This window comes from Elephas maximus, chromosome 9, assembly GCF_024166365.1.
Source record: "Elephas maximus indicus isolate mEleMax1 chromosome 9, mEleMax1 primary haplotype, whole genome shotgun sequence".
Lineage (NCBI taxonomy): Eukaryota > Metazoa > Chordata > Mammalia > Proboscidea > Elephantidae > Elephas > Elephas maximus.
This window is the reverse complement of record NC_064827.1, coordinates 73,873,971-73,884,731: the sequence shown is the minus strand read 5'-3', so window position 1 is coordinate 73,884,731 and position 10,761 is coordinate 73,873,971. Positions and strand designations below refer to the sequence as shown.

Here is a 10,761-nt window from a genome sequence, read left to right as displayed (position 1 = left end):
GTTGGGTGGAATGTTCTGTATATGTCTATGATCGTGCCCTTTGGTTCTTCTGTATCTTTGTTGAGCTTCTTTCTTTCTAAATGTTCTGTCCTTTACCAAGAGTGGTGTGTCGAAGTCTCCTACTGTTATTGTGGAACTGTCAGTTTCTTTTTCAGGGCTGTTAGAGTTTGTTTTATGTATTTTGGAGCCCTGTCATTGGGTGCATAGATGTTCATGCATAAGTCTTCATGATGGATCATCCATTTAATCATTATATGGTACCCTTCTTTTGTCTTTTATGGTGGATTTTGTTTTAAAGGCTATTTTATCTGAGACTAGTATTGCCATTCCTGCTCTTCTTTGGGAGTTATTTGCTTGATATATGTTTTTTCCATCCTTTGATTCTTACTAAATTTACGTCTTTGTTCCTAAGGTGTGTTTCTTGTAGACAGCATATTGATGGATTCTTTTTTTTTTTTAAATCCATTCTGTCACTCTCTGTCTCTTTATGGGTGCATTTAAGCCATTTTCATTCAGAGTAATTATTGGTAGATGTAAGTTTATTGCTGTCATTTTGTATCACTTTTTTTTTTTTTGTGGTGCTGACATTTTCTTTGTTCCTCTTACTCTCCTGTTTTGAGTTACTTTTGTTCATGGATTTCTTTTGTTTTTGTAGATTTTATTTTTATTGAGATTTTATGTTTTTCCTTTTTATTTTGATGAGTAGGTTTGTTAACTTTCTTTGTGGTTACCTTGAAATTTACCCCTGTCTTCCTAGGTTTGAACCAATCTATTATTACTTATCTCTTTTTTTTTTTTTATTATTATTACTTGGTATCACCTTGTATCTCCATTAGAAAGTTCTATATCTACACCGTTTATTCCCTCTTTTACTGTGCTGATGTTTTTCTCATTTACAGATTAACCTCTCAGGTTCCCCGTTGTAATTCTTTTGGTTTTGAATGGTCCTTGAGAGTTTATTTCCTAGGTTGATATCTGGGTGGTACAATGTTGTGCCCTAGATTCAGGCTGTTTGTTCTCAGGCCCAAAGAATCCATTTGATAATTCTTGTAAGTTTGGCTTGGTTTTTATATATTCACTTAATTTCTGTTTATCCAGAAATGTCCTAATTTCATCATCATATTTGAACAAGAGTTTTATGGGATGTATTATTCTTGGTTGGCAGTTTTTTTCTTTCAAAGTTTTATTTATGTCATCCCATTCCCTTCTTGCCTGCCTGGTTTCTGCTGAATAATCAGAAAAAAAAAAAAAAAATTCAGAGCTTAGTCTTATTGTTTCTCCTGCATATGTGACTTTGTTTTTCTCAAGCTGCTCTCAGGATTTTTTTTTTTTGGTCTGTGGTTTTACTGAGTGTGATTATGGTACTTCTTGGTGATTTTCTTTTGGTGCCTATCATATATGCAGTTCATTGAGCTTCTTGGATGGTCAGCTTTTCATCTTTCATGATAATTGGGAAATTTTCTGTCAGCAGTTCTTCAATGATCTTTTCTGTTTTCTGTTTTCTCCCTCTGTGCTGGAACTCTGACACTCACAAATTTTTGCTTTTAACTGTATCCCACATCATTCTCAGGGGTTCTTCATTTTTCTTTATTCTTTTTTCTGATTTTTCCTCAAACAGAGTTGTATCCAAGTGTTTGTCTTCAATTTCTCTGATCCTGTTTTCCATCATTTCAGACCTGCTCCTCAGCCCTTCTATGATAGTGTCCATTTCTGAAATCTTGTTTATCTTTTGGATTTCTAATTGTTGTTTTTGTATGATTTCTAGTTGTGACTTTGTTTTGGCATCTTGTTCTTGTATTATTTTGCTGAATTCGTCCATTTTTTTGGTCTGTATTTTCCACTAATTTGCCTTTTCCATGTATTTGTCTATTTTTTTCCTTGTTTTTATCTACTTTTTGCTTTAACTCTTCGATAGCTCTGAATAGTGGAGATTTGCATTCCTTGTCAGGTTGTTTTAGTGCCTTTTCTTCTACTGTAAAGTCATCCAATGTTTTATTTTGGATGCCTACTGGAATCATCTAGTTCTTTTTTTTTTTTTTTTAATATGTTTTGATATTGTCCGTTGTCTTGGGATATTTGGCAGTTATTTTCTTCATTTTATTGATTGAAGATCTGTTTGTTTCATCCTACTTTTTTGCTTTATTTGGTTATGTCTGAGCAGGCAGGCTGTGTGTTCTTTGCTGTTTGCTTGTCTATGTTCATGATACTTTTCATCTCCTTGTCCAATGGGCAGGGCCAGTTGCTCACCTATGGTGCAGTAGGTCAGGTGGAGCTGACAGGGATGGACTGGGATGGGTTGTTTGTGGAATGTACTAGGGCTGACAGGGCGGACTGGGAATCAGTGCTGGGCAGATTGCAGTAGGCAGTAGTGGTGCTTGGGGATGTGATGTTCAGTGCATGGTGCAGGTAGACAGGAAGGAGGGGGGAGGTTGTGATGTGTGGAGCTGATATGCGTATGGGAAAGAGGAGAGAGAGGAGAGAGAAACAGGAGTCCCCCCAAACAAAACAGAAAACAAGGGAGAGTGTGCTAAGCAAGCTTGGTGTTAGAGTGCAGAGATCAGAAACCAAGAAATGATGAAAAACAAAAAGAAAAAATAAAAAGGGAAAAAGAAAGAAAAAAAACTAGATAAAAGTTTGAAAAAAAAAATGACTTCTAGGCTGCACAGTATAGCCTGGCTAAAGGAGTATAGATATCACAAAGTGCCAGATATTCAGGAGACAGGAAAAGAAAGTAAGTATAGAGAGAGGAGAACTGAGAAATGAAGAAAGACAGAAAGGAAAGAAGAGAGAAAAATAGAGAGAGAGAGACAAACAGAGAAAAAAATGTCCCCAGGGGCTGTGCGGACAGAGGAAGTACCTCCTGAGCTGTGCAGTGCAATCTGGATAGAAGGGGCTCCCACGCAGCATAAAGAAAAACAAACAAAACAAAACAGAACACAGTAAAACAAAACAAAGCAAACAAACAAACAAACAAAACCCCTGGGATCCCACCAGCATGATGTCACGGGCTGGGGGAGTGGTTCCTCAGTGAAGCAGCACTTCACAGCCTTTCAAAAAGAAGCAAAGATGGCCCATGGAGCCAGGTGTTTGAAAGAAAGGAGGGGTAGGTGGTGGGAGCCGTGGAAGAAACCAAAAGAAATGGAAAAAAGCAACATCGGTAACAGACAAATGGCACTCCAGGAGCTGGCCAGTGTGGGTGGGGCGAATCCAAGCTGTCTGGGGCCTAAGCAGATGCCTTATGGAGACAAGACAGCGTCCAGCAGGAAGCTGAGAAGGCCGAAGGGGGTGAGGAGGAAGGGTGAGAAAACATGTATTGCTGGTTACCAGGTGCTCTATCTCCTGCTGGGAACTTTGTGAAGCTGCTTTCCTGTACTCCCTGTTCCCCAATCTCCAGTGTGGGTGGGGTGAATCCAAGGTGCATGGACACTGCACTTCTCAGCTGGCTGCACCACCACTACCAGCCAGGAAGTGGAGAGGTAGAGCAGTGGTGAGAGGATGGGGAGTGGGAACGCGTGTATCACTGGTTACTGAGTGCTCTGTCTCCTGCTTGGAATTCCGTGAAGCTGCTTTCCCGTGCTCGCTGTCCACCAATCTCTGACAGGAGTCCAGGATGGCAAATCTCTGCTGTATTAGCTGATTGGGGACCTCTGCACGCATCTCTCCTTGCTCTCTGTTCTCTGTCAGTTCCTTATTCCATTTGGTGTTTGGTTGAGTTCTTTTTCTCTTCATTTGACACTTTGGGTTCCAAGAATGGAACCCAAAGTGTTTTACTTAGTTTTTTGGGTCTTTGCTGTGGAGGGACAGCATGGTGCTGGGAAGAAGTCACAACGTTTTCTTTATGAACTATGTTATGCCGATTGACTTAGATGTCTCCTGAGACAATGGTCTCCAGCTCTCAGCCCTGGTAATTCAGTCCCTGAAGATGTTTGGATGTGTCTAGGAAGCATCTGTGACTTTTCCTGGTCAGGTTGTGGTGACTTCCCCTACATTGTGTACTGCCTTTCCGTTCACCAAAATTACCTCTTGTATACTGTCTCTTCCCCACCACTCCCCTCCCTCATAACTATCAAAGATTATTTTTTTCTGTGTTAACATTTTATTGGTTTAAAAGACTTATATCCTTGAAAGGAAAAAAAAAAAAAGATTACTCTGACTTCTGTGGAGAAAAAGGATTTGAGATCAGTTGGTGGGCTATTGTCATAGTCATGGTAGAGGTGGGGAGGGTGGTGACAGTGCAGATGGAGAGAGGTGTATAGATTTGAATGATACTTTGGAGGTGGAATCAGTATGACCTGGTGATTTATTGGGTGTGGTGGATAAGGGAGTGAAAATGCATTTGTTGACTTAACAAACATTTATTGATAATCTCCTGTAGACCAGGCCTAGGAGCTTGAAATACATCCTTGATCAATGGCCCTTGCCCTCCTGAATCTTACAAAGGGTGGACAAAATGTGCAGCATAATCCATTTGAGATTGATCCATCTTGTTTGTATGTATTATTAATTTGTTCCTTTTTATTGCTGAGTAGTATTTCATTATATGAATATATCATAATTTGTTTATTCATTTACCAGTTGATGGTTTGGGTTGTTTTTAGTTTTTGGCTATTATGAATAAAGCTGTTATAAACATTAGTATACAGGTCTTTGGGGGGACATATGCTTTTATTTCTTTCAAGTAAACCCCTAGGAGTCAGATTTCTGGTTCGTATGGAAAATGTAAGTTTAACTTTATTAGAAACTGCTAAACTATTTGGCACCCTGGCAGTACCTTTTGCATTCTTACCAGCAATGTGAAGCTTAAAGAGTTCAATATCTTTTAGCTATTATGAGTGATGCTGCTATGAACATTAGTGTACAGTTCTTTTTTTCAAGATTGCTTTGGCTATTCTGGGTCCCTTGCGTTACTATATGAATTTAGGATGACTTTGTCATTTTCTGAAGCCTTGGTGGCACAGTGGTTAAGAGTCCAGCTGCTAACCAAAAGGTCAGCAGTTTGAATCCACCTCCTGCTCCTTGGAAACTCTATGGGGCAGTTCTCCTCTGTCCTATCCTATGAGTCAGAATTGACTCACCAGCATCGGGTTTATTTTTTTGTCAATTTCTACCAAAAAGGCAGCTGGTATGTTGATAGAGATTGCATTGAGGCTGAATTGTTTATTAGTTCCAATTTGTGTGTGTGTGTATTTCTTAGGATTTTTAAAAATTCAACGTCTTGTCATCTATGAAGATAGTTTTACTTCTTTCTTTCTAAACTGGGTGTTCTTTTATTTCCTTTTCTTGCCTAATTGTTGTGGCTAGAACCTCAAGTATAATGTTAAATGTAAGATGCAAGAGTGGACATCCTTATTCATGATGTAGGGTAAAGCTTTCAGTCTTTCACCATTAACTATGACGTTTGCTGTGGGTTTTTCATAGTTGCCGTTTATCGGGTTGAGGAAGTTCCTTGAATTCTCTGTTAATTTATGAACTGCTAGAAATAAAAGGGCGGAGGGAAAATCTCTTGTCCATCATTTCACCCTGCTTCTGGTTCCTATTTCCTAATCTGCACTGGAAAAGATGGTAATTTGCTGGGTTGGATTCCGATAAGATGACTGGATTCTGATACTCCTGGTTTGCAGTAACTTCACCAATTTTATTATCTTTGTAGAGATAAGAGATTTCATAGGGGAAAGCAATTAATAAGCTCATCTCAAATGAGAATATTTTGATTCAGTTTTATAAATGATAAAAATACTCTTTAAAATATTTAGCAGAATGTTCTTTTTAACAAAAAGATATTCTTTATTATTTTCATGGAAAAGGAAACTTCCAGAATTCCTTAACCAAGATGGAGGATCTAATTTTAGAATATCCTGAATTTATTTATTCAACAACTAATTATTGAGCTGTTAACTATTCGCCAAACATAGGGAAAGCCTCACTGAGAAGCAGATATTTGAGAAAAACCTGAAGAAAGTGAGTGAGGAGCAAAGCCTGAGAATTCTTGGGCCAAGATTGTTCCGGGGGAGGAAACAGTAAAAACAAATGCCTTTTAATTCCAGAGGGAATCCAGGTACCTCTTAGGACTATAAAGGCTATAAGTGAGGTGGATGTGGGGTAGTAACAGGAATATACTAAAAGAGCTAGACTAAAAGAAGAATAAAGAAGTATATTTGAAGGTGACTGGTCATTTAAGCTAAAAAAAAAAAAAAAATTATTTATTTTATTATTTTTTTTACCAAGCCAGCTGTGGAATCCCCTGCAGTGAATAGGAGACTAGAGAATGCCAAGGTGTTCCTACTTACATACATTGTTTCCTCTACTCTCTTTGGATATTAATAAAAGAAGGAATAGATAAAGGGATGTCATTGTTTGCAGTTGATTGCAAATTATAGTGACCCTATTTTTTTTTTTTTTTATAGGATAGAGTAGAACTCCCCCATAGGGTTTCCTAGGCTGTAATCTTTAAGGGAGCAGATTGGCAGGTCTTTTCTCCTGTGGAGCTCCTTGTGGTTCCAACTGCTGACCTTTTGGTTAGCAGCCAAGGGCTTTAATCATTGTGCCACCAGGGCTCTATTAGAGTGGGCTGGTGTAAGAGGGTGCTTTTTGCAGATGATGTGAAACAATCTGGGTGGACCTGGAAAAGGGGTAGGTGTCACAGAGGGGAAAAGACAGGTCCTGATGGGGAATATGTATGGTTTATATATGAGGGATTGATAGTTCAGAGGCAGTCCACAGCCTATATTTTGAGTAACTATGTGACATGAAATGGAGAGAAAACAATGTAGAACACTTGTAGAAAGTAAGGGATGAGAAGGAAGAGAACCATTTCAACTATTTGATATCTTTCTAAAAGTAATAGATTGTTTTATTAAAAAATAATACAATACACTAAAAACCACTGAATTTTACACTTGATCATATGTGATTTATATCTCAATAAAACTGATGTTAAAAAAAAGCACACTATAAGAAAAAAAAAAAAAGACTATACATATGGACTCTGCATAGAGAATGATTTTCTAGTTATAACACCAAACATGAAGAAGAAGATTATTGGCTTAATAGTGTGTAAATTTAAAACTTATTTATGTCAAAAAGGAAACTCTGGTGGTGTAGTGGTTAAGAGCTACGGCTGCTAACCAAAAGGTCAGCAGTTCAAATCCACCAAGCTGTCCTTGGAAACTCTATGGGGCAGTTCTACTCTGCCTTACAGGGTCGCTAGGAGTCGGAATTGACTCGACAGCAAAGGATTTTGTTTTGGTTATGACAAAAAAGCAAGTTTGTTCTTTTTTAAAAAGTTCACTTTTTTTGTTAATAAGAGGTGAAGAGGTAGTTGGGGAAACTTTTTGACTGCATATAAGATAGAATAATGTTTAAATTTTTAATATAAAAGATTTATACAAACCCTTAAACAGTCAAATGATGTGAAAAATGAGTGACAGAAGAGTATAAAATTGATTAGCAGACCTAAGAAATAATCAGCTAGTAATCAAAGAAATTCAAATAAAAAAAAGTACTGCTTTTAGCTTATTGTACCAACAACGATTAAGTAAAACAAACGAACAAAGTACAGGAAGGATGAAGAGAAAAGAGCACTCTCACAGACAGTTGGTTGGAATGCAAATCATTAACAGCTTTATAAAATATTTTGGCAGCATATATCATGAATCTTCAAAATGTTCTGCTCAGCATCTCCACTTCCAAGAATTTATTGTAAGGGGAGAAAACTTATATACATGGTTTATTCATAAAAATTTTAATTGTATAATTATTTATAAAAGTAAAAATTATTAAAAATCTAATCATCCAAATGGGAACATGGTTATAGAAATTATGGCATGATTTGCATAATTAATATTATATACCTTAATGTAATGTTGATTATGAAAATGTTTATGAAGGTTTTTAATAATAGTACACAAAACAATCATATGATTGAGTGAAAAGTCATCATCTTAACAATATAAAATAAATGCATACAGGAAAGGACTATAGGTTTTGAATAAAATATTTACAGTCATTTCTTTTAAAGGAGGGATTAAAATTTTTTTTCATTATTAAATTATTCTTGCTCTCAAGGAACACACACAAGCTACCTGCTTGGTACCACATTCTCCATGTTGAGGCCAATCCCTATGAATGAGTTTCCTCCAAGGCTCTGATTGGAATTGGTCCCTGAATCCCAGTGCACTTGACTAAGTTCCTGATATATTCCCAGTTTTGACAGCATTTCTTGTCATTGGAACGACGTTATAGTCCTATCCTGTGCTGCTATGGGGCTTCCCCCTAGAACCCAAGTTTTGTCTGATGTCATTATTTTGTTGTTTCCCCACTCTCTAGATTAAATTTTCTTGGATACTTATCCTACTAAATCAAGTCATCTTGTAGGGATCACTGGCCAGTCCCTCTCTCCGGCTGTAACTCTGTCTTTGGTGAGTTGCTTCTATTCCTGTCTTGCCAAGTCAGAGCCTTCATTTTGTTGGACCTGCTTGTGATACTCAACATCCATCCTGCTTTGAATGTGAGCCTTTCAAATATATAAGGAAAAAGTCCAGGGAGAAAGGTATGTTGAAAGCCTGGGCCTGTACTTCAGGGAAGGACTCTTTATAGAGTATAGCATTTTCCCCAGCCAAGGAGTTCCCAAAAAGCATCCCTCATGTCCCTGTTCCTCAGGCTGTAGATAAAAGGGTTCAACATGGGGGTGACCATCGTGTATATCACAGACGCCAACATTCCAGTATCTGCTGAGTAGGAAGATGATGGCTGAAAATAGACGAGAAAGAGTGTCCCATAGAAGAGAGTGACCACTGTTAGATGAGATCCACAAGTAGAAAAGACTTTGTGCTTTCCGCCAGCAGAGGGGACCCTGAGAATGGTGTGGATGATGTGGGCATAAGAGACCAGTACACAGGTGAGAGGGACCACACCTGAGAGGGCTGCTTCAATGAACATCATAGCCTGAAAGATACGAGTGTCTGAACAGGCAAGCTTGAAGAGTGGGAGAAGATCACAGAAAAAGTGTGGGATTGAGTGAGAGGCACAAAAAGAGAACTGAGCCATTAGGAGAGTGAATGAAAAGGCCAGGAGTTGAGAGCAGAGCCAGGATGTGGCTATGAGCAGCAGGCAGCATTAGGGCTGCATGATTGTAGTGTAGTAGAGACGAAGGCAGATGGCCATGTAGCGGTCATATGCCATCATGGCCAGCAGGAAGTCATCCTGCAGGGTCAATGCCATGAAGAAGTACATCTGCACCAGGCAACCAGTGTAGGAGATGGTGTGATGCTGTGTCTGGATGTTCACCAACACCTTGGGGACAGTGGTGCATGTGAAGCAGGTATCGACGAAGGACAGGTTGGCCAGGAAGAAGTACATGAGTGTATGGAGGTGTGTGTCAAAGCTGATGGCCAGGATGATGAGCAGGTTTCCCAAAATCGTCACCAGGTACATGCCCAGAAAGAGCCCAAACAGAAGAGGCTGCTTCTCTGGCTGCTCAGAGAAGCCCAGAAGAAGGAAGTCAGAAATGCTGCTTTGGTTTGGTTTCTAATGTAGAGAAATTAATGGAGAATCCTGCTTAAATAGAGCCAAGCTCTAAAAATCACTGAGTCCAAGGATTTGGGTCTGTTTGTCCCTATTCGCTGGGGAGATCATTGAGATTTACTAGTAGCTATATTAGCAGATGTGCAAATATGTACAAATATATGAGGCATTTTGGTGGGGGTGTAGCCTGAGTTCTAGATTCTTGTAATAAGGAAAGTCGTCCCCGTAGATTGCCTGAATGAGACTGAATTGGCGTTCACCTGGAATAAACCCCAAGTTTTAATTTCTTCTTTCTATGGCTTTGGAATAACTGTATTAACCTCAGCACTTTATTGTGGCATTCATTTTGGGATCATGCAAATACTAGGATTACATGGGCAGCACTGGGTTCTCTGAGTGTCTCTGTGTAAGTGTGTGCATGTGTCCTAAGGGAGATAAAAGAAGAAATAATTTCTTCAGAGAGCATCCAGCTGAGACAGAGGAGTCTCTAAGTGTGCTGGGAGTGCTCTGCCACTTCTGCCTTTGAAGACCCTTTGAGTTATTGTGGATATGAGAACTTCATAAACTTAAAAGCACTTCATCAATAAAGGCCACATTTTCATTTTTATCATCAATCTTATCATCAATATCCTCGGTTTTAAGATCATGTGCTTTGGCGTCTACTGACACATATCCCCAGTATCATTAACTGTAAAACGTGTGTACATAAGTTTATCTTAAAAAATTATTTACTTATTCAGATTAAAAAAAAAGAAGAAGAAATAATGTTAACAGGCTCAGTAAACTGTAAGTATATACAGAGAAGTAAATTATTGGTATTGACCTAAGGTGATAGCTGAGAGTGATTCTGAGAACCACCTCCATCCAAGTGGACTGAGGGTGAATTGTGCCGTGTAGTTGCACAGGTTCTAGGTCCTGGTCTCTGAAGGGACATGGACATGAAGAAGGCTGGTCTGAGACTCTCTCTCCACAATGACCTCAGAGCATGATGAACACCAGAGCTAGGGACTTCTTATAGTGATCAGAAGATTAAGGAAATGATTGAGAGGGAGAAAGGAAGTATATGTGTGTGAGAGTGTTGTGGTGTGTGTGTATGTGTGTGCCTGAGAAATACTGTTCTCTCTGTCCCCTTCATCCTCATGTCTCTATTCTTACCTGGAGATGCTGGACAGCTTCAGACCCTGAAATCATCACCAAGAAGATTCTATTCGCTGCCCCTTTGGCTCCCCAAAAAGACAT

The 10,761-nt window shown here is 38.9% G+C and overlaps 1 pseudogene; it reads right to left on the bottom strand.

Annotated features, from left to right (window-relative positions):
• Window positions 1–8,589: 8,589 nt before the first annotated feature.
• Window positions 8,590–10,761, bottom strand: LOC126082482 (olfactory receptor 1G1-like; annotated as a pseudogene).